The sequence below is a fragment of the Sorex araneus genome, chromosome 1 (assembly GCF_027595985.1).
Source record: "Sorex araneus isolate mSorAra2 chromosome 1, mSorAra2.pri, whole genome shotgun sequence".
In the NCBI taxonomy this organism is placed as follows: Eukaryota; Metazoa; Chordata; class Mammalia; order Eulipotyphla; family Soricidae; genus Sorex; species Sorex araneus.
This window is the reverse complement of record NC_073302.1, coordinates 416,619,058-416,644,194: the sequence shown is the minus strand read 5'-3', so window position 1 is coordinate 416,644,194 and position 25,137 is coordinate 416,619,058. Positions and strand designations below refer to the sequence as shown.

Genomic DNA, 25,137 nt, shown 5'->3' with positions numbered 1-25,137 from the left:
GCTTAAAAAAATGTTTTCTGGACACAAATTTAAATTAAAGCTATTGTGGAAATGTTATATTGTGGAAGGCCCTGAATGGGAAAATTTTTAATTTTTAACTTCTTATAACTAAGGATATTTTATATGGGAATATTCTTTCATAATATTTTCTTTTTTTAATTGAATTCATAGAATATGGAAATGATAAAAATATTAACATAAAGGCTGGCTATGGATATTTTGTAGGAAATACTTCAAATGTCAAAAGAATTTTTAGCACAGGTTTTAGTATAGCAAAAATGTGTCATGGAAATGTGTAAAAATGAAGCCATGGATTCATGCATCATGGTATAAACATGTAATGAAATCTTAGGCAGCTGCTAAAACTGATTCTCTCCAGGTTTTCAATGAGGTAAGAAACAAAAACCCAAAAGTATCTCCTAAACTCAAGGTAAAAGAATGTGATCTAGCACTAGGAATTTTAAAGTAGGATTTTTTAAGTGTCACAAGTTTTGTAATATAAAAACACCAGTTTACTTATCCTTGCTTCCTGTAATGTCTGACTTACTTTTCTGTTCCTAATCATTTCCAGGAAGACTTTTATCAAGTGTGATTTCTCCTCATCCAAATGTTAGGCTCAAGCACACTTCTGCCTGCGTTCACTTTGAAAACCCAGAGGTCTTTGCTACTGACTGGCATACTTACCAAAATATGGATGTGTACTGGCTACACATTCACCTCTGTGTTCAAACCTCGCTTTGGTTCCATGTGATTACAAAAAAGCCTCATTTCTGCCTTGGTTTCCAAAAGGTTTTAGAAAAGCAGTTTGTTGTTTGCTTTACTCTTGGTTATTATGGAATTGAACTATAAGACATGGGATCCATTTGGTAATGAAACCATAAGTAACTTCAACATCATCGCCAGCAGTATGCACAGATTGGTCTACAGCTTGAAGTTACTGATAATTGTTCCAGCCCCATGATCACTCATACTTAATTCTAATTTTGTTGTTTAATTTTTTTCTACTGAATGAAAAAAGAAGGACTGTAGGGATTAGGTTCCCCTTTCCAATTATATCAGATTTGCCTTGTGGAAATGCAAATATCTCTCAGATGAGTAAACGATTATCAGATGAAACAAAGCAGCCATCAGAGTATTTATTAAATACCATGTACAAGGTAGTCAAATAGAAATCAGTCATTCCCTATGTTTATATGAAGTTTAAGTTTCATAGATCGTACCTGTGCATTTAATTATTTAATTTTAAAAATAGGTTTCAGAAGTGAGCTGGTGGGAGATCCCCTTTCTATAAATGTGAAACAAGGAGTTGAGTTTACCATTTGCTCTAAGCTGAAACACTGTAAATGGTGAAGTTGAGATCAGAACTCAAATCATTTTACATTGAGTTCTGTTTTTAATATTATGCATTATCATATTTTCTGTTGGATCTGTGAAGATGCCTTACTGGAGAAATTGGAGAATTCCTGGGTAATGGAAAGGAGATATCTCTGAGCTGGGAGAGTGTAGGAAGAGGAAGAGGCTGGCAGAACTGAGATTTTCTTGCATTGTTTTTAAAATTTTTTAGTTTATTTTAATTTTTTTTAAATTTAAACACTATTATTTACAAACTTATTCATATTTGGGTTTTAGATATACTATATTCCAGTACTGAACCATCAGTGCCTTTTTCCCACCACTGTTATTCCCAGGTTCCCTTCTACCCACCTTCCCCATGGCCAGCCTGCCACCCTCATAGACATATTTTAAATTTTAGTTGTTAAAGTTTGACCTCTTGTTATCTTGTCAGCTTTGTGGTTTGGACATTAGAATAAAAACAGACATCAGGGGCCAGAGTGATAGTACAGTGAGTAGAGCATTTGCCTTGAATGTGACCAATCCAAGTTTTATCCCCAGCATCCCATATGGTCCTCCAAGAACCACCAGGAGTGATTCCTGAGTGCAGAGCTAGGAGTAACCCCTGAACACCACCAGGTGTGACCCAAAAAGTAAAAAAAATAAAATAAAAAACAATAAACAAACCAGACATCAGACCAGTGGACTAGAATAGAATGCAGAAATAAATCTGTACTGTATGGTAGCTTCATCTATCACAATGGAACTAAGAATCTTCAGTGGAGAAGGAATAGTCTCCTCAGCACATGTTACTGGCAAAACTGGACAGACAACAATATTGAAATCAGACCACCTATAAACCTACCCAAATGGATTAAAGATTTGTATGTTAGATATAAACTTCATAAAGTTTCCAATAGAGAGATAGTCCACTGGGTTGAGCACATGATTTGGGTGCAGAAGATCTATATTTGATCCTTGGCATCACATGGCCCCCTGAGCATTGCAGGGAGTGACTCCAGAACTGAACTAAAAGTAACCAATGAGCACCACCATGTGTGGCAAAACAAACAAACAAATAAAATTAGAAGCAAATTGAGGCAATACAGTCTGGGACATTAACATAAGAGTCAACAGCATTTACAAGGAAAATAACAGCATGAGTAAACAAAAGCTACACAGCAAATTAAAAAAAAAAGCTTTTTATCTAGGAAAAAATAAACAAGGGTGCCAAGCACTTTCTTGCACATAGACAATTCTAGTTCTGTTCCTGACATAGTATATGACTCTGAGTACTACCAGTGGTGACCATTGCGCGCAGAATCAGGAATAAGCCCTGAGTTCAACAGAGTGTGCCCCAAGCCAGAAAACAAAAACCCAGAACAAAAGGTAAACCTTATAATTTGAGAAAGATATTGTAACATCATACATCTAACAAGGGATTGATTTTTAAACTATACAAAGAATTCAAAACAAAAGGAAACCATAACTAACCCAATTGTTTTAATGAGTAAAAGACTTGTGACCCATAAGCACATGGAAAAGATGTTTAACTTCACTTATGATGGGAAAATGCAAGTCAAGCCACAATGAGTGATAACTTTATGCCAATGAAAAGGACCTAGATCAAAAGGATTGGAAGCAACTTTAACAAAGATGTCAACAGAAACTTGTAAGCTGTTTTCTCGGCCTTTTGGCTAAGATCAAGTGTAGTATCTGTTCTTATCAGTTTAATATCTGATACATCCTCTATCTGAGGACAATATATTAAATCACCGTCATGGTCATAACTGTCACAGTAAAGATGGCTTTGGAAACTCATTTTTGGGCATGGATCAACCATCTTGTTACCTGTGGCTCTATTGCATTTTATTTTATGTTTTCTTTGTTCTATGGAGGGATTCGCTGGCCTTTTGTGGGCTCCCAGAATATGTACTTTGTATTTATTGAGCTCCTATCAAGTGCTTCTGCCTGGTTTGCCATAATCCTCATGGTTGTTACATGTCTTTTTCTTGATGTTGTGAAGAAAGTATTTGACCGACAGCTCCATCCTACAAATACTGAAAAGGCACAGCTTACTGAAACAAATTCAAGTATCAAATGCCCCCACATGGACGGCCTGGCAGAAACGCTCAGTTCACATACTGCAAGTTGTCCAGTGGGCTGCTGGTGTCCAAAGCAGCTCCCTTGTCCTCCTCGGTCATACTGGAGCGGCGGGCGCGGCAAAGTGGGAAGCCCACGTGGCTTCACTGTCCTTAAGTGTCCGCGGTGGGCAGAGACCGGTACTTCCCCGCCCCTCGATGTCCCGCAAGCCGCGCCGCGCATTTGGGTGCGTGTCTCCATTTTGTGCTCAGAGAAGTGGGATGGAGGCTGTGCTGTGCCCAGGAGAGGTTGAGAGAGAAAGAGAGAGAGAGAGAGAGAGAGAGATTTAAAAAAAAAAAGAGGAACACCGGGCCCCCGCATGGGCGGCCTGGTGGAAACGCTCAGTTCACATACTGCAAGTTGTCCAGTGGGCTGCTGGTGTCCAAAGCAGCTCCCTTGTCCTCCTCGGTCATACTGGAGCGGTGGGCATGGCGAAGTGGGACGACAATAGTTTGTCTTAAATAAAAGATGTCACATTAAAGAAATGAAGGTGGTTCCTCTAAAGCAGAATACGGCATTGGTGAGTAAGGGAAAAGAAAGCTCAAATGGAGGGGCAGGTCACCTGGGGAATATGCAAATAGGGTACAAATATGCCCTGCTTCTCTTGCCCATCCTGGCCAGCACCCCATCCTTCATTACATGAAACTGGCACTAGTCACTTATTCCATACTTTCACAAGAGTGTTTATCAACCTTTTCTTATTATTTCCCAACACAAAGATCTATTTATGTTTTCCCAGTCACACTTTCTATGAAGATTTAATGCTGATACCCTAAATATAATTAATACATAACATATATTGGTTATAACATATAATGGTTATATGATTATAATTAATATGTAATTTACATATATTTATATCACTGTCACTGTCGCTGTCATCCCATTGCTCATCGATTTGCTCAAGCGGGCACCAGTAACGTCACCATTGTAAGACTTGTTACTGTTTTTGGCATATCGAGTACGCTACAGGTAGCTTGCCAGGCTCTGCCATGCAGGCAAGATACTCTCGATAGCTTGCTGGGCTCTTCGAGTGGGGCAGAGATATTTATATATAAAATGAATATGTTATATAACACTAATGTTATTTATATGCTTATTGACTATATATATACACAATATACATATAGTTTGTACATAAAAATAAGACTGACTTCCTGAGAATCAGTCTTTTCTCAATTTCTGTTGAGTTTTTTATAGTTTTTCACTAACAACATGATTCTGTTTCTTTCTATCACTATCCTTTATCACTATCCTTCAGAAATAGAGTTTCTTTAGGAGCAGCTGAATACCACAAAACATTACTTATGTGACAAGAATTGGGTCACCTTGCATAGTAGTAACTAATCTCACAGAAATCATAGAGTGATTTTACCTTGGCTTACTATGAAAGGATAATAAGAGTGTTTTACTAATTCTGAACCTACCTTATATTGAAACTACCCGATTCTATATCAAAGCTTCTTACGTGGTGTTTGTAATTATGAAACATTCCAAGGAGCATTAACTACCAGATTATTAGGGTTACCATGAATTCATAGCTTACTTGTCTCATTCTCTTTCCTCAACATCCCCTCTGCCAGCAAAAAGCCAAGGGGAATATATGAGGACCTGGCACGTGAGGGCAAGAGGCAAAGAGATGCTGACCAGTTAGGTGCAGTATCATATTGCAGCAAAGCATGTTTATTTCTTCAAAAAGTCATTTTTTAATTGTTAGCATGTCTATCAGGGCTGGAGTCTTAAGGACTAAAATCCCTTTAGACAGAGCCTTGTGAGCTAGATACCCAAGGTCTCTTGCAGAAACTTTTGGGAACAAAGCATTCTATAAACCTTTTACATAAGAAAACTCAACCATCCCTGTGCACGATTCTAAATGACTTTGCAGACTTAGCAGTACTTCTGCCCCAGCTCTGTGCCAACCACCCTAAAAAGCCTTGCTAAATGAAACTGAGTTTCTTTTTACTATTTCCTAACGACTTTCTTTGTTCTGTATGAACTGATCAGTAAAGCTTTGTTGGCTTATAAACCTGCTTTCCCAATTTCTAGGGGCCCGAAACCTTCTTGTTCCATTTCTCTGCCTATGTGAGATGAACTTGAATTTATAACTCACTGTCTCCATTCTATTTGTTAACATTCACTCATTCTATCTCATGTCTTATCTATCAGTCATGGAATTTCATATCCTATCACTTGTACATCTGTTTATACTTAATGCACTCATAATTACTTTGAGACTGATAATTTCATCTCTAAACTCATGATCAATTTGGGGTAGCAAAAGAAAAAGGGTATAATGCTGGTAACTACATAACAATGAAAAGTCAGGCCAGTGAAAGCAAGTAAAATACAGAAAGGGCATGAAAATCACCTCTAACAATGTATAAGCGTATCAGTCTAATGCCAGTTTAGCACAGGATAAATGATACCAGATCATTCTTTGCTGCAAAAATTTACTTGTGTTTATAATTTTTTCTTAAATTACTACCACATCATTTTATTTAGAAGGTATAAAAGATGAACCTTACTTTCCAAACTTTCCAACAAATGTTATTAGAATGAAGTGTTTTACAAAAAGGAAATAAAACATCTAAAAATAACTATCCATAAAAACTTCTTTCCATGAAGAGTCTATATAGCATTTGTTTTGTTCATTGTAGGAGCTAACATGCAAATAGGTGCGGCATAGTGTTTGAAGTTCCCTTGAGATAAAAAGTAGACTTTTCATTTCGAGTAATGATATGTAGTATAAGTGATTCTGAAATAAAGACGGTAAAAGGTTTACATCTGCAGGATTTAAAGAACATAATCCAATATCCCATGCAGCTTTAATACTGGTCAGCACACGCTGTGCTGAGGGCTATAACCGATTCCCTTAATGATGATACTGAGAACTAAATGTGTCCAGAGATTTTGATATATGTAAAGAAGTTGACTCTATGATTGAGCAATATTATATAGCTAGCAGAATTGTGTGTTCAGGTTAAGCACTTTGGCAGGAAGAATGTTTCCTGTGGAGATAACAAGCCATTAGGATAAACTTACTTCCAACTGATGCAATGCCTGAGCTTCGTGGAGAGGAAAAATAAAGCATTGCCTTAGCAGCAGGGGGACTGTCATCAGCAGAAAGAACCTGGGCATCAAGCATCAAAGTAGCTATATTTTGAAGATGAGTGAAATCATATCCCTAAAATGTATACATTCTTGCAAACAAACGTTAATTGAATACAAATTGGTTAAAAGAAAAGAATTAAACTTGGTGAGTTTATTGAATATGGCTTGGAAATGTGGGTGGGTGGGGTGCAGTCACACCCTCATCCCACAGATTAACTTTTTATAACAAGAATGCCTGTTATCCTGTATTATTAATGGGATAACAAACGATATAATTAAAGTGTGTTTTTTTTCTTCTTTCCCTTTCCTCTTTACTGAATCTCCATTTATTTAATTTTATTTTGTGGGGAGATTGTTTCAGGTCATTTTTTGTGAGGAACTAATTTATTACTTTCATACTATTTCATGCCATCAGCCCCAAGAAAAGACTATTCAATCAAGTTAATTGGTCAAATAAAATAAAGAATCCAGAGAGATAGTACAAGGGCTATCTTCACTCTACAGTCAACATTTTATCCACATAATCTGTTACATGTTAGTTACCAGTGGTTATTAAAGAATGAAAGCCTAAACAGGGCTGTGAGAGAGGAAAGGAGTCAGGGAGGGAAGGAAAAAGACAAAAGAGGAGGACTCAGGTCAACAAAAGGCACATGAATGGACAAAGAGAAGAAAAAAGGGGGATGAATTGGAAATAATCGTCATTCAATATTTTCTTCATGAATAAATCAAAAATTCAATCTCTTGTTCAATAACTTTGAGGATTTTCTAAAATGGCCTTTGGATTTCTTGTGAGACTGGTTGGTCAGTTTTTGTTTGAATTTTCATGATTGTTGGTTGTTTTTTAAAATTTGTGCTTGATTGCCACAATTGCAGCTTGTCTTCCCAGATGACTCATCTAGTAATAAATCATCATCTGTGCTCCCCTAACTACTGACCTTCCTTTGATTACAGCACTTATGGCATTGTTTGTTTTGTCATCTCTATTGCGAAAGTAAACCTCCAGAATGATACTGATGGTATATATTCACCAGATAAATAATATTTTATAGAATTACTTTTATAGAATTACTGAGTAGGATCCTCTACATGGTAAGTCATAATGTACAACATATAAGGTATAAAATGAAATTACAAGACTATGAGGATGTATTTATTTTCTCATATAATAGTTATAAATATGAGGGCCTCATTGAGGTTCAATAAGAGGTAAGCACAAATTAGCTTTTTAGTTCTCTCTTTGGAACACTCTCAGTAATTAAGCAGTATAGAATTGTTTAAAAAAAAGTAGAGCATCCGGATAGTACGAAAAATGTTTTGGCTTAATTTCTAATGGTTATTTCTTTTTGCTTCATTCAAGGACATTTGTTCCCATTCAATTGTATTCATTAACAACCGTATGGACCTACATGTCAAGGATATTTACCTGAAGCCATTCTACTTATGCCTCATAGAAATCTAGAATATAAACTTTGATCTTTCCTGCATAACTTCAGATCATCCCCTAGTACTTATTGATTGTTTCTACTATAATATTTTAATACACTCATAATTTTGTTTATCTATGATTACAGGATTTTGTATAACCTTTTAATGAGTTATTTTATATGTTTATCTGTTCAGGTGTTTGTAAGATAACATGGGGTTTGTCCTTTTAGCCTTGCCTCAGGGAACATAGTTTACCTTAAAACAATGTCCTTTCTGTATGGACACAGGAAGACAATATTGTGCTTGTAACTTGGGAGTTGATTGACTCCAATAATATTTACTCCTGGGCATCTGCTTTCTTAACTCAAGTTGCCCTCAGTTCCTAGCACCCCAAAAGCAGGATCCCGATGAGGGACAGGGCGGATCCAGGGCAAGCAAGTGGTGAGTTATGTGCTACCCTAGCATCGAAATGGGCCAGGCCAAAGTGCCACAATACTCAACTATAAGTTGAGGGCATGATCATGGACAAATGTTGTCATGATCCAAAGGTACCGACGAGATTAGGACCCTGCTGGGGTTAGGAAGATTAACCTGGCCTGAGGACTGTGGTCTAGAGATGTCCTCAGGTAAAACCAAACTTTATATCTCTTACTGTGCTCATACAGAATGACATTGCTAGAAATATTAGAAGTAGATTTACTATAACTATTTAAGTAGATTACTAGCTCACACCCTGATACACCCTTGTTTGGAATCACACCCTTGAGTGGATCTCCTTAGATGAGATTTCCTTAGATGAGATTTTATTAATCTCCTCAAGAAATGGTCTTAGCCTTCTTTGTTGATTTGTTGATGTTAAACCCACCTTTGTGTCACCACCCTATGTAACTTGCTATATAAACTAAGACTGTGAAGCACTGAGGGGAGATAGAAGAGACGGGGAGAGAAATAAGACAAGGGGGACAGAGATAGAAGGGGCAGAAGAAGAAGACAGAGGAAGAAGACACAAGACACAAGACAGAGAAGACGCAGAGAGACAGACACAGAGACAGGCATAGAGGAAGATCCAGAGAGAGAGATCCAGAACCGGGAGAGAACCAGAGAGAGAGAATGAAATAAACTGATCGAGCAACCAGTTTGGCCTTCTTCCTTCCTTCGCCTGCCTCATCATCGCCATCAACCTTCCCTGAGGTGGGGAATTGGCTGGAGACTACCAAATGCGGGCAGTGGGAGAGATAGAGCCCCGCCTGGCCCCCCTCTTCTCTTTTGTGTTTTTACACAGGTGTTCAACACATTTATTATGTTGCTTTGGCACAATTAGTGAGAAAAGAGGAATAAGTAATAGTTCTGCACTCAAAAAATTTACAATGGAAAAATAGTCAAAAATAACAGATGGCAATAGAGTATCACAAGCTATTTATTGATTTTAGTATTTTCTAATTCTCTCTCTGTCCCAGAACTATGCAAAAGAAAGGTTGTTAATAGATTTTCATTTAGAAGGGACATCTAAATGCAAGATGGGTAAGATTTCTTAAAAAGGTACTCTCTAGTTTGGACTGATAAAGATGTAAACCAGAGCAAACAGGAGAGATGGTCATGCTCAAAGCAGAGGAAATGGCATGCAAAAAGTTTTAGTATCAAAAATGATGTTCCAGGGACATTATAAATTCTTGGCTGTGGCTGGTTCTGAGATCACTTTTATCATTTGTCATCCCGTTGATCTTCGATTTGCTCGAGTGGGCGCCAATAACATCTCCATTCCTCCCTGTCGCACGCTAGTGTAGCCGAATGGTATCTGCTCATTCCAGGAATACTAAGACCCTCAAACCATTTGATCAGGGTTTTGATGAAGAAGTCTGACATCTTGTAGGTGGGCAGCCACCTGGAATCCAGTCAGTAACAGCTCTAGTCCAGTGGTCATCTCTAAATCACATTACGTGTCCGGCCCATCTGATTTTTGATGCCTTGGCACACGAGACAGTGTCTCTGACTCTTGACTGTCAAAAGAGGTGGAACTCTGGATTTCTTCTCTCACTTGAGTGAAATGTGATACTCCAAGCATACCTCTTTTGATTCCTCTTTGGGAGACCCAAATAGCGTTCTCATCCTGTTTACGTAGGGCCCAGGTCTCTGAGGCATATGTTAGTGCAGGAAGAACGGTGGAGTCAAAAAGATGTGCCCAGAGCCAGAGATTCTTTATATTCTTAACCACTTCTTCGATGCTCTTGAAGGCATTCCACACTGCTCTTGTCCTCCTGCACAGTTCTGGCACCAAGTCGTTCCTCATGTTGAGTTCTCAACCCAGATACGCATAGCTGCTGCATTTAGAAATGTTCGTTCCATTGAGAGCAAATGGAATGTCAGGGACTAGCTCATTTTTCATGAACATTATCTTGGTGAGATTCAGCTGCAGTCCAACCTTTCCACACTCACGGTCGAAGTTGGCCAGCATTTGTGCCACTTGGCTAATGTTTGGTGTTATTAGAACAATGTCATCAGCAGTGCAGAGGTAGTGTAGTTGCTGACCATCTATCTTCACTCCCATTCCTTCCCATTCCAGTCATCACATGACATTCTTTTTTTTTCTTTTCTAACAAGTTTCTCTTCCATTGTTTATTATTATTTTTGCACATGGCTATGACTTTATATTAACTCAAATTCTTTTACTTTTTTATTTATTTATTTTTATTTATTTATTTTTTGAGGGTACAGTTACAGATTTATACATTTTTTGATGTATTCATAGTTTTATTTATTTTTTTTAATTTATTTATTTTAAATCAGTGAATCACCATGAGGGTACAGTTACAGATTTATACATTTTTGTGCTCATGTTTCCCTCATACAAAGTTCGAGAACCCATCCCTTCACCAGTGCCCATTCTCCACCACCAGTAAACCCATTATCCCTCCCAACTTCCATAATCCCATCTCCCCCCACCCCACCCTGCCACTGTGGCAGGGTATTCCTTTTGTTCTCTCTCTCTAATTAGGTGTTGTGGTTTGCAATAAAGGTGTTGAGTGGCCATTGTGTTCAGTCTCTAGTCTACATTCAGTATGCATCACCCTTCCCTCGAATGGCCTCCAATCACACTTTACTTGGTGTTCCCTTCTCTATCTGAGTTGCCCTCTCCCCAGAATGTGAGGCCAGCATCCAAGCCATCGAGTCAACCTCCTGATACTTATTTCTACTATTCTTGGGTGTTAGTCTCCTACTCTGTTATTCTATATTCCACAGATGAGTGCAATCTTTCTATGTCTGTCTCTCTCTTTCTGACTCATTTCACTTAGCATGATACTTTCCATGCCGATCCACTTATATGCAGATTTCATGACTTTATCTTTTCTAACAGCTGCATAGTATTCCATTGTGTTGATGTACCAAAGTTTCTTTAACCAGTCATCTGTTCTTGGGCACTTGTTTTTTTTCCATATTTTGGTCATTGTAAAGAGTGTAGTGATGAACATACAAGTGCAGGTGTATTTCTACTGCACTCTTTTGCCTTTCCAGGATATATTTGTGGTGTAAGATGATATCTCATTGTTTTGATAAGCATCTCTCTGATGATTACTGATGAAGAAAATTTTTTCATATGCCTTTTGGCCATTCAGATATCTTCTTTGAGAAAGTTTCTGTTCATTTCATGGCCCCATTTTCTGGTCATCCTCAATGGGGCAAAACTAAAAATCTTCCCTCTAAGATCAGGGATGAGACAAGGATGCCCACTCTCACCACTTCTGTTCAACATAGCATTGAAAGTACTTGCAATAGTGATTAGGCAAGAAAAAATATTAAGGGCATTCACGTAGGAAAGGAAGAAATCAAGCTCTCACTATTCGCAGATGATATGATACTATATTTAGAGAACCCTAAAGCCTCTACCAAGAAACTCCTAGAAACAATAAACTTGTACCGCAAAGTTGCAGGCTATAAAATCAATACTCGAGCCCGGGCTGGAGCCCAGGCTCTGGCCAAGTTTCAACCCGGGTGCCCATGCCTCTGCACAGCCGGTGGATGTGGAACGAGCAGGAACCAGAGACAGCTTTAGGATTTGGGGTTCCAACAAGTGCTTGCAACCATGTATGGAGACTGTGAATTAAGCTTTTGCCCCATGCCGACTAACGGAGGAAATATCCTTCCTTCTTAGTCTCTCTCCCCTCCAGGAGAAGGCGTAGTGTCCGACATTTTGTGGGTCCTTTGAGCAGGTATGAACTTTTGGCGTGGAAAAAAAAATGTGCTTTGAACTTGAAACAGCCGCGGGATACTGGGGCGGTCTCAGCCCGGGCTGGAGCCCGGGCTCTGGCCGAGTTTCAACCCGGGTGCTCATGCCTTTGCACAGCCGGTGGATGTGGAACGAGCAGGAACCAGAGACAGCTTTAGGATTTGGGGTTCCAGCAAGTGTTTGCAACCATGTATGGAGACTGTGAACTAAGCTTTTGCTACATGCTGTTCCAGGAAGGGAATGATTCATTTTCCAACTTAAATCTCTGCGGACTTAATTACTAGAACACAGTGGGGTGGGGGTTCCAGAGCCAGATCTATAGAAGCTAGATCGAGATCCAGATCCAGAGGAAAAGGAGAATGGGGGAGGAAGAAGCAGGAGGAGAATCAGAGGAGAAAGGAGATGGGAATGGAATAAACTGCAACTGAGACCAACCAACCTGGCCCTCATTCCTTGCTTCCCCTGCCTCATAATTGCCATCAACCTCCCCAGGGTGGGGGAAGCCGTGTGAGACTACCAAACGCGGGCGGTGGGAGAGAGATAGAGCACTGCTGCCCTGTGCCCTGCTGCTGTGCCCCCTTTTTTTGTGTTTCGACAAATTTCTGCATGAGTTTATTTAAATTGTGAACCTAAAGTAAATTTTCCTTAAAATTTTTTTAAAAATGAGTACCTATCAATTCTTTTTTTTTTAATGTAGGAGCACTGCTATTTATTCAGCCATTGATTAAGCTGATTGAACTGTGTATGAACTCCACATTACTTTTTTTTAAAAAAATTTATTTTATAAGTTAGTTAGTTCACAATGTTTGATTACCTTCAATATTCAAACACCAGTCCCACCACCATTACACCTTCCCACCACCAAATTCGGGATATTTCCATCCCAAGCCCCAAGCACTGTCCCAAAACACAACCGAAATAGTATATTTCATATCATCTGTTATGAAGAACTGCTGAACATGCTTACCAAAATGTGGTTGTATAGAAAACAGTGTGAAGATTGTTCTATTTTGGCAGGAGCCATTAAAACATCCTATAGGATATTACTAACATGTTGTTAAAGTTTGGGTGATGTGAGCTTTAGTACATATATTTCTAAAAATATGTATATATGCATATATATACAGAGAGTCTCTTGCCCGCAAGCTTGGCTGTCTTCCCTAGGGCCCCTCGAAGGCGATGGGTTCCAGCTTCCCTCCCCACCCCGAGCAGAGCTCCCGGCAGCCAAAGACCACTGGAACCTAGCTACAGCTATGCTTGAGGCCCCTCTCCACACATTCGGACAGGCCTCACGCATGAAGGTACAGGCAGAGGAATCCAGGTGTGTGTAATCCCATCAACGGTCAACATACAGAGACTTAAAAGCAAGCTCCCAGAAGCGATATTTTGTAGCCTACTTCTCCTTCTGGGAGAAACTGGCAATCTTCTGAGAGTTTCCTGCCCATATGGGACAGCCTTGCAAGCTTCCCACTTTGTATTCATATGCTAAATCCAGTAACAAGCTGGATCTCATTCCCCTGACCCCAAAAGAGCCTCCAGTGGGACATCGTTGACAGGGCCGAGTAGAGAGAAACTTCTAAGATCTCAGGGAAAGGATGAATGGAGAGGTTACTGAGCCTGCTCGAGAAATGGACAATTAACGGGGATTTTGTGATTCGTGACATATATATATATATATATATATGTATTTCCCTTTATGATTTGTTGCCTACCATCTGAACCCTATCAAATGTCATGTGGTAATTATGGGGAATGGGTAGGGAGTGTTTTATGATGTTATAATGTTTACTCATATGTGAGGCTCAGCCCGAGCACATGGGGGAGCAGCCTTAAGCGTGGCGGCAATTGGGTTGTGGGGGTTTTTGGCTGCTGGGGCTGGGTCCCTTGAGACAGGGAGAGCTCTCACCCGCCCCCCTCTAGGGCGCCCCAAGTGAAAATAGCCTGGAGTGGATGCTTATGTGTGGTATTTTTTAGGGGGCTTCATGTTATGCTCCCTTTTGGGAGAAACAGCCTTGTGATCTGGAACGTGGCCAATCTCCACATTATCTTTTTTAAATTCTATTCTAAATGTTAATTTAATTTTATTATTTTGTTATTATTTTTCCCCTGTTTTTGATTCATCGTGAGACACAGTTACAAAGCTTTCCTGTTTGAGCTTCAGTCATACAATCATCAAAAACCCACCCCTTCAAGGTGCACATTTTCCACCACCAAAATCCCCAGTATTGTTGCCCTCCCCTCACTCCTGTTCCAACCCTTTCCCTGCCTGTGTTGAGCTTATATAGCTGAGCCAGAGGTGGTTTGTGGGTGTGTCTCCCACACACCTAACTTTTGGCCTTTTAATTTCTTGGTAAACTTGGTCCCAGGTTGTTGGGGTCCGGCCAAAGGCACAGTGGCAATTTGGGGGTATCAGGAAACCTGAAAGCACCATCAGGCTGCTGATGCACTCTCCCCACAGGTACAGGTTGATCTGATGGCGGCACCATACCCCCTGTTACCTATCAATTCTGAATGCCTACTATTCACCAATAACTGTTCGCTCTTGGTTCTTTAAGGTAAAGGATTCTCCCCTTTCTCATAGTTACAGATTATTCTATAGATGTACAATGAAGCACAAGACAGATCAGTTTATTGGATCTTGAACTTAGGATTCAATATAAGCTATCTGGTCTTTGTGTACCATATCACACTGCCTTTAAAACAAACAGGTTGGCAGTTGACAAAACACTAAAAGGAACTAATATTCCAGCAAGGAACAAATAGGACATAAAGAACATATACAGAACAAAAAAAGATATAAATCAATCAAGATCAGAAATATTTCCCTGAGCTACAAAGCTAAGAATTAATTTGTTCCCCAGAGAATAAATATTATCAAAGTTAACTCCATATTCATAATGCATAAATCATTTGTATTGATACTTATAAATATGATTAAATCTTATTTGGTATGTGTCCATGTGCTAGACACTTAATTCTTGGACACTTAATTATTTTCAGCATTTCCTATATGTCTCTCTGTAAGACAAGTACTTGAATTACATCAGGTGAACACATCTGTCAATTACATCCAGGAATTTGGAACCAGAGAAAGACAGAATTTTACCTTGTAACAAGGTTATTGCTTGTCAGTGCTGGAAATTATAAATTTGCTCCATATATGGTAAGCCATTATAGAAGATTTAAAAAATCAATAAGTTATTATGAATTCTGCCATCAAGAACCTAGCAGCTTGATGTAAGAGTGACAACATGTGTGGTAGTAAAAATAGTAAATGGATATGCTATGTACCATATGCAAGGCAGAAATTAAAATGGACTAGAAAAGAGATATTCTATTTTATGACCGAGGAACAATTATCCCAAGGCCTAGCAGTGTTAAATACTCACTTACTTTTCTGTGCTTCAGGAATCAGTACAGGCACAACAGAGAAAGGTTGTCTTTTGTTTCACAGTCTCTGGGACCAAAGCTTGATGACTCAGTGCTTCACAACTGGGATCATCTAAGATTCATTTGCTTTCATGTAAGGCAGCTGATGCAGCATTGACTCAAAGGAGTATGTTGGAATAGCTGAAGCTCTTCAAGCCTCTCTGTCTTTTGGGCGGCTCTCTACCAAATCTATCCTGAGAAAGAACAGCAGGTGGAAGCTCTGTGGCCTTTTCTTTTGCATTTCTTTTCCCTTTTCCCCCTGGTGCATTTTATCTGAAAGCATTGCTTAAGAGTCATTTTTGCTATGTTCTATTTGCTAAAATTAATGTAGCAAAGGGAAGGAGTATGAACATAAAGAGTTTGTGAAGATGTTTTAGAGACTTAACACAGTTATCAGGGATATCTTCTTGGAATTATTACTGCTTGGACTGAATATTGAAAGATGAAACTGATTTGAATAAGCAGAGATAATATAATGGAGGGGCTGGAGTGATAGCACAGCGGTTGGGCATTCGCCTTTCACGCGGCCGACCCGAATTTGATTCCTCTGCCTCTCCCAGAGAGCCCGGCAAGAGTATCGAGCCCGCGCGCCAGAGCTTGGCAAGCTACCCGTGCGTACTGGATATGCCAAAAACAGTAACAATAAATCTCTCAATGAGAGATGTTACTGGTGCCCGCTTGAACAAATCAATGAGCAATGGGATGACAGTGCTACAGTGCTAATATAATGGAGAAAGCACAGGGATCCGCAGTGCCAGATTATAAGGCAGTGGGAATATAGGAAACATGACTGAAAATAAAGATGGGATCAAGCGTGGAAGGAATTCTTGCCGAGCTTAGGAGCATGTGTATGATTCAGTTAGGAATGGAAAGCTATTATAGAAATGGCTTTCAACCTTGGCTGTCGTTGCAATCATCTGGGAGCCTTAAAATAACCAATTCCTGGGTCCCACCTCCAGAAATTCTAATTTAGTTGTTTTGTAATGTACACGGAGCCTTGGGACATTTGAAAGCTTTCTTAGGTGATTTTAATGTCAGACAAGCCTCAAACTCAGTGCATTGAAGTATTCAGAGAGAAGCTGAGAGAAGTATTATTGACAGTCACCATGTTCTCTTTCTCTGTCCCCCTCCGTCTCCCCCTTCCTCTATCTCACCCTTCCTCTCTCTCCCCGACCCACCCCTACCAACCACAACTCACCACTCACTCAGAAGCCAGTAAGTCTAAACAGCAGACCTCTTGTTTTTTAAGAAAACCAGACTCCCAAAGATCCATGGATGGCAGTTTTATTGTATGCTATAGGATTTAAAAATCCTGAATTAAGATGTGGGCTTCTTTATAACATATGATACTGGTTAGGGTTTTTTGGGGGGAGGGGGAGAGTTGTTCAGTGATGTGCTACACTAGGTGGTGCTCCAGACTTACTTCTGACACTGTGATCAGGACTGAGCCCTGGCAGACCTCAGGGAGGTACCAAGGATCAATCTGGGGCCAACTACATGCAAAGCAAGAAGCTTAACTTCATACTATTTCTCTGGTTTTAATACTTTAGTTTTAATGTGATGTTTAAGAAAGAAGCTTTCAATTGTGTGGCATCACTTCAGGGCTTTTGAGAAGCTGCCACTTGGACACCAAATTCTTGAAAGCTCTATATTAGCTCTGAAAATGAAATTCTTACCACCCTTTTTATCTACTGCAGGTTAGTAGCAAGGATTGTGAGATTTTGAACTTGTTAGTTCCTCAGTCATTTTTTAGAAGACCATGATGCCCCCAACTTTCCCCACATACATTCGCCTGTAGTCCTATATTCTAAGAAGAAAAGATATGTATTTGTACAAAAGTACCCGGCCATAGATGACTAATCATAAAATGAGAAATGAGTGTATTCCTTACAGATCAATTTGAAATTTCATAAATGGAAATTTTAAATACTGACCTCTAAAACCATCACTGTTATGTCAGTTCATTTTAATAATTTATATCTTAGTGGTTTGAAGGATTGTTTCATACTTTTATATAAAAATATAAATCTCTGATATATTTTCAAATACAATAAAATTATATATATTATTCAACAATTTCCAGGGTCATTCCATTGCTCCATTTCAAGGGTAAGGAAAAGATTTAGAGGGACTGTGATTTCTGTTCACAGAGCTAGTTTATGGGGTTAACACTTAACTCCTGTACTTTCTCTCTGGTCCCTGCTTTATACATTTTGAGATCTATCCACTCTATTGTTCATCCGTAAACCGACACTGCCCATTGACTTTCCATTCATTTGTGGTGGCCTGTCTTCAGCTACCAGGTTCACTCCACAAGAAGGTGTATAGTTGAGAGACCAGGATTGACAGCCAGTTCTAAGTTCTAGATAGATTTCTTCAGAAATTATTATGAGTTTTTATTTTCTAACAAATATAGCACTGTTTCTTTATTGTAAAGTTATAGAATTGGACAAGCAAGTATCTACGTTCCACTTTATCTTGAAAAGGTCTGCTTCTCTTATTAACTATAGGGTAGTATGAATATGTTGCATGGACAGTAGCAATAGCAAAAGACATTTATATTCTAATAATTTTCCTCCTAGATTTTTCAGTCCTTTTTAAGGGCAATTTAACATAGACATGATAACTGAATTAGTCCTTCTTCCAATATTTATCTGACTGGTCATACTGAAAAATAACCAAAACATTACAGGGAAATTAGCTAGCATATCATGAGACGAATTGCATGTTATATTGGCTTATCATGTTGGTGTCATAAAGTAACTGACATGAGGTTATTTATAACTTTTTGTTGAATCTAAATTCAGATAAAATTTTAAAATATAAGTTCTGTGAAATTGGGGGTCATAACCTGAGTAGGGTTATGATATCCCACTAAAATATTCAGCTTCTTCCCTAATTCTGCCATGGTTATGTATCTCTCTAGTTGCTGAAATGCCTTCTCTCTTTTCTTATTCACTTTTATGGAATGCTAAGTCATCTCCAACATCTTTCTTCAGCCACATACACCCTTTTTCCTATAGAAAGGTTTTTGTTAGTTACTCAAACTCAGAATAACCTTTCTCCTTTGTAAGGCTGAGGACGATGATTCGCTCGACTTATTTTCCTACTGCCCTTATGTTGCCATTTGGTTTTATCTCTTGATGAATATATGCTGCCTTTTTAACTAAATCAAACTTACTGTGGAGGATCTTGTTGTGTCCCTTTCTCTGTTCTCAGCATCTGGCTCAAAGCCCAGCACATGATCATCTCCAAATGAATGCCTATTGGTGGTTAGAGCACAAAATTCCATTAGAATCACTTAAATGGTATTGACTGCAAATTACTTGAAAGATGTATTACCTGACTCTCAGTAAACATGCCATATCTTCTTTATTAATAAGGATATTAGTCTTGCAACCCCAGACACTAGCTGATGGATGGCCAGAAGTTGAGTCAATTGGACGATTGCTGTGGACATGAAAATTTTTTAGTAACTGTCAAAATGTTGTCTTGAATCCTTTCAGTCAATGACAACAAAATATCACAGACTAAGTAGCTTATAAATAATAACCATTTATTATCAGCACTTTGGAGTTGGAATCAAGTCTATGTGGCAGTGTTCACAACTCCAGAGTGCATACTGCCAAGTAGTATCCATGCAGAATAGAAGGATATAGAAATTTCTGCACTTGTACTTTCGTCAGAGAGTTCTCATGATCTAAGAACACCTTTAAGATACCACTTTCTGATTCTGTTTTATTTCACCTTTAAGATACCACCTTCTTATTCAATTTTTGTTGTGGGTTTAGAATTCAACATACAAATTTGGGAGGAGACAATATCAGTCAGTAGTAATTAGATATCACAGAATTTTTTGTCTTTTTGGAGGGACTATGCCCAATAATACTTGAGGGTATTCCTGCTCATTACTTTGCTAGAGTGTCACTTACAATACCTTACGTATATTATTTATTTGATATTTGCAAACACCATTTGACATAGGTAATGTGCTGGAAAGATAATACAGTCTGTAAGACCTGGGTTTGATTCTTGCACAATATATGGTCTTCCAAGATTAGTCAGGAGTGACCCCAGTGCAGAGCCAGATTGAACAGAGAGTGCAGTAGTGAAACCTAAGCACTGCCAGGTTTGACTCTAAAATGAAAAAAAAAGTAAAATCATTTTGTTTTATAGACATAATACTATTTCTTTTTCGATTAAGGAGAAAATGGGGCACAGAGAGGTGTAAGCACTTGCTAATGTCAGCACAGTTAGGGTTGCAGAGATAGCTCAAAACGTTGCAGTGAATACCTTACAGGCATGGGATCCCAAATTTGGTTCCTAGTCTCTTGTCATCCTCAACACTGCCCAGGTAGCCTCGGTAGCCCACAGAACTACTGCGCTGAGTACTTCCGGCAGTAACCCCCTGCCCCCCCAACCACTGCTCAGCAGAAGCCCACCAAACAAATCATTGCACAGGTGATTATATAGGGACCTGGGGCTTGAATTTAGAAGCCTGAGTCCAAAATCTAACAACCCAAAAGTAAGTTTGTTATATATTTTATAGTGCGTATATAGATATAGGGAACAGATACTAACACTTGATCTTAGCCAAAAGGCCAAGAAGCAATAGTGAGTATATAGATATAGGGCAAAGTCTCCTGCCCCCATGCCTGGCTGTCTTCACCAGGGCCCCTCAGATGGGGGTGGGTTGAGTTTCTCTCCCCATTCCAAGAAGAGCCCCGGTAGCCAAAGACCTCCAGAGCTCAGCCACAGCCTGCTCAAGGCCCCTCTCCATACGCTCAAATGAGCCTCACACATGAAGGAACTGGCAGAGGACCCCAGGTATGCAGGACCCAAGGCTGAGATCTCCAAGCCTGCTCAGATCAGGACTGGCCCTCTTCCACCCAGATCCCCCTTTTTCCAGTAGCTAGGCAGTCACACCCACAAACTGCCCCTGGTGCCGTGTAATCCATCAACGGCCAAGATCCAGAGACTATAAAACAAAGATCCCAAAAGAGAGTGACACAGAGGCTCCTGCCCCCGAGCCTGGCTGTCTTCATCAGGGCCTCTTATTGTCTAGTTCTCCCTCTCAGAGAACCCGACAAGCTACTGAGAGTATTCTGTCTGCACGGCAGAGCCTGGCAAGCTCCCTGTGGTGCATTCAATATGCCAAAACCAGTAAGTAAAATGATGGGTCTCATTCCCCTGACCCTGAAAGAGCCTCCTATGCTGCACTGTTGCGAAGGATGAGTAAAGAGAGGCTGCTAAGATCTCAGGGCTAGGACGAATGGAGATGTTACTGGCACCCACTCAAGCAAATAGATGAACAACAGGATGACAGTGATACAGTGCTATAGATAGAGACCAGTAAAAATTATTTGATTAAAAAATTTTGAGGATTAGGTAACTTTTTTCAAATGGAATGGAGACCACATAAAAGATGAAAAAAAGCCATATGAGGATAAGCATTACACTAGCTCAAGGTCAGCCTGTGATACCCAGTTACTTTCCTGTCTTTAAGTTATTTTCCATTAGTGTGAAAGCAGAAACAGGAGCCCTGGCTGAGGTGAAGAGGGCCTTTCATCTTCCCAGGCAGGGGGACCACTTGGGAAAGCAGGCTGATGAGAGCTGCGGGGGAGCTGAGCCATTTTAAAAACACATGAAAGTAAGAGCTTAAGAGAGAATTTTTATGAGGATGGCAAAGTCGAGGGTGTATGCTTATGCACGCACACAGGAAACGTGGGTTAAAACTGATCAGTGATTAAAATTCCCTAGACCTTTAAAATGCAAATGATTTGAAAAATGTCAGTTTTGAAAAGTAAGCATTCTCATTTATGGGAGTTTCAACATGGTCTTTTATTCCAGAGAATATTTGAAGTTGCATGAAATTCACAAGAACCCCGGTACAAATGATTAGATATAAAATGTTGCCTTCTGGGACTTGGAGGGATTTCTAGCCACTGTATTTTTCTCCTTAGGAACATGTTGGGGCAATTAAACTTCTCCCATTTTACCCATTGTAAGAATGATGTAGTAAATTCTCTCTGTGTAAATTTGAATGACAACATCACAGGCTCCTGTTTTTTAAAACATTAAATTCCAACTCACTGCCTTGGTTTCTCGAAGATTGAAACCAGGCACATAGATTTTCCTTGACACCATTTGTGGGTTTTTAAAACAATTATTATTTGTCCCTCTAAACTTGCTGCCATATTTATTTCTCACTAATGCATGCTGCCAGCCACATTCTTCTACGTGAATAGCGGCTACTCTGTCTCTCTCACTGGGACCCTCATTACAAGGCTAAGTTTGAAGATTTCAACTTATTTTGGCTCACAGGGTGGTGACTGAAGATTTAATTCTCTCCTCAGGCTATCTAATTAATAAAACTCTCTAATTTTTGTCACGATACATTGAGCAGGGGTTTAAATAACTAGTTTTCGAAGAGCTCTATTTTGCTATTGTCAAAAAGTGTTCTTTAAATCTGCTAAAAATATCCTAGGATACAGTAAAGGGAATGCACAGCTTCCTCCCTTGTGAAGACATGGAGAGTTCGTTTTGCCATCGACTCTTTAAGTATATGTCAAGAAGAGTAGGAGGAGAAAGAAGCAAAATTTTTGGCACTAAAAGCTCTAATGACTAAAGATATGCCTTCTCTAGCCATACGGACTGAGAGAAAAAAGTGCTTAAAATTTCCAAGCTCATCCTTTCTTTATGTTCTACTTCAACAAATTAACGCATCACAAAATGAATTCAGTTGCATTTGCATTCTTCTTCCTAGAAATAAGGTAGAAAATTTCCCCTTGGATTTTGCTTTAATTAAGTCCCACCATCATGAGCAATCAAGGATAGGGAATCCAATGTCTTGATGATGAAAAGTAGATATTATCCATAGAGGTCAAGGAATATTTGAAAATTTATACTCAGTGATAATGTCCTCAAACACTAATTATACTATAAACAGTATACAGAGTGTTATGCTCTGTGCAGTTATAATGGAATAAACAGTAGTTGTAGCTTTGGTTTGCTGCAATAAAATTTGGTTTATATATTTTTTAATGTCCCTGAGGAAAATTATTCATCATTTAAGTTTTTGTTTTGTCCTTTGGGGGTCATACTCAGGGCTTATTCCTGTCCCTGTGCTTAGGGATCACTCCTGGGGGGGGTCACTCTACTCACTGTACTCTTGCTCCCACTCTCATTCATTAATTCAAAGAATATTTATTGGGCATCTTATATGTCTCAGTTATTATAATTTTATGTATACATTTGGTAGGGTGTACACCCAGTGGTGCTCAGGGCTTATTCCTGGCTTATTCTTCACACTGTGCTCAGGGATGATCCCTGGCAAAGCTCAGAGTTTCACATGAGCTGCTGGGGGAGCTAAATGGGATCAGTCTGATGTAAAGCAAGTGTCTTTTTATGTTGTTGTTATTTTTAGGGGTAACACCCCCTGATGCTCAGGGGTTACTCCTGGCTCTGCTGGCTCAGGAATTACTCCTGGTGGTGCTGGGGGACCATATGGGATGCAAGAGATTGAACCCAGGTCAGCTGCATGCAAGGCAAATGCTCTACCCACTGTACTATTGCTCCAGTCCCTAAGGCAAGTGTCTTAAATCCTGTACTACTTATCTGGTCCCTGATTCATATATTTATTTATTTTAAGATATTTTTTATTCAGTGAATATCTATTTGTATCTCCTATTTAACATAGCTTTCTAGTAAAAGCAGAAAATGAGACAGACCAAAAAAACATTGTTCCTTCAGGCTAGAGAGATCATACAGCAGGTAAAGCACTTACCTTATGTGCAGCTGACTTGGATTCAATTCCCAGTACCCCAAATGGCTCTCTGAGCCTGCCAGGAGTGAATCCTGAGTGCAGATCCAGGAGTAAGCCCTGATCAACCAGGTATGTCCAAAAACAAGTGAAAAAAGACTTAATTCTTCATAAATTTCTTATATATAAGGAGAAATAGTAATATATATTAATTAAGATCAGAAGTTCCTAAAATTATTTGAATACTGCTCCCTTTTCATTAAGAAAATTAGTTAACTAAAATCTACCTTCTTTAAGAGAATAGCACAGAGACCCCAAGTCGCCACCCATGAATGGCCTCTCTGTCTCCTGATCAAGTTGCTAAACGACCATGATCCCAGAGGCTCAGAAACAAATCTTGGAACCCAGCAGCTTTTGGCAGAAATCCCTCCAGATTTAATCATTAAAATTCTAGAATTCCAAAATCACGCAGCCACAGTAGCAGCTGCAAGACATCAGATTTTATTTGTAATCAGCAATAGAAAACAAAGTGTCTAATGTTGCCTTTTTGGCAGATCTCAGTGTTGGGGAAAAATATTAAACAACAATGGTGGGTCCGGTGTCGAAATATTGAGTGTAATCAAAGTAGAGAGAAAGTAATGTGGAAATCATCTGTCACACAGGTAGGGGGAGGGTGTGGGATGGGGTATACTGGCTTTTTTGGTGGTGGAAAATGTGCACTGGTGAAGGGACAGGTGTTTCATTGTTGTATGATCGAGTCTTAAACCCGAAATATTTGTAATTGCTCTCATGGTGATTCAATAAATAAATTTAAAATAAAAAAGAGAATACCACAAATCCCCCTCCTTTATTTTTATCTATGTTTATATATATACATATATATTAAAGTCATAAATAAGAGGCTCTTGACAATTTTTAAACATTTTTATTGACTTATCATTGGTTTTCAACACTATGAAATTGAAGAGGTTTAACCTCATACTTTTAGAAGTGTGTAATTGTCACTGCCCCCATCACCAGCATTCCACCACCCAAAAGACCACTCTCCTTCATCCCACCAATCTCCTCTTCCATCTAAAAACCACAAAAGTTGCCATGGGAATCCAGGAATTAGTCTTGCAGTTTCCTGACAACTCATCTGCTTTAGTAAGTTATATTCCATGGTCATCTTATAATTGTCTTTTACTTAATTATTTCACTTAATACAGTCATCTCAAGTTCCATCAACTTTGTTCCCAAAGATCTGATTTCATCTTTTGATACCAGAGTAGTGTCCCACTGAGTAGCTATAGAACTTTATCATTATCTATTCAACTGCTAATTAGTCTTGTCAGCTCTTTCTAACATGTTAGATATTGGGAATAATGCTGTTATCAATATAGGGAGGGAAATCTCCTTTGGAAACAGTTTTTCATAGTGTTTGGAGTAATGCCCAGAATTGGCATTGCTGGATTATATGGAATTTCACTGTTTTTAAGGGAAATGATAGAATCTATTGATAACATAAGTGATATGAGATAATCAATAATGACCTTAGCAACTGGGATAAAGTTGCCATTTGCTGAGATGGTACGGATAAGTGAGAAATTTCAATAGAAATATTAAGAGAAGAAAAATGAGATGGGACTTCATAAGATGTAGATCTCTATGTATTTCCTTATCTTTATCTACATATCTATCTATCTGAGCCTATAGCTTATAGGTGACATATAAA

At 39.1% G+C, this 25,137-nt stretch overlaps 2 pseudogenes; one reads left to right on the top strand and one right to left on the bottom strand.

Moving 5' to 3' along the window:
* The first annotated feature begins 3,009 nt into the window (after positions 1–3,009).
* On the top strand, positions 3,010–3,113 carry LOC129401098 (U2 spliceosomal RNA; annotated as a pseudogene).
* Positions 3,114–20,109: 16,996 nt separating this feature from the next.
* Positions 20,110–20,274, bottom strand: LOC129401131 (U2 spliceosomal RNA; annotated as a pseudogene).
* Between the last annotated feature and the right edge of the window lie 4,863 nt (positions 20,275–25,137).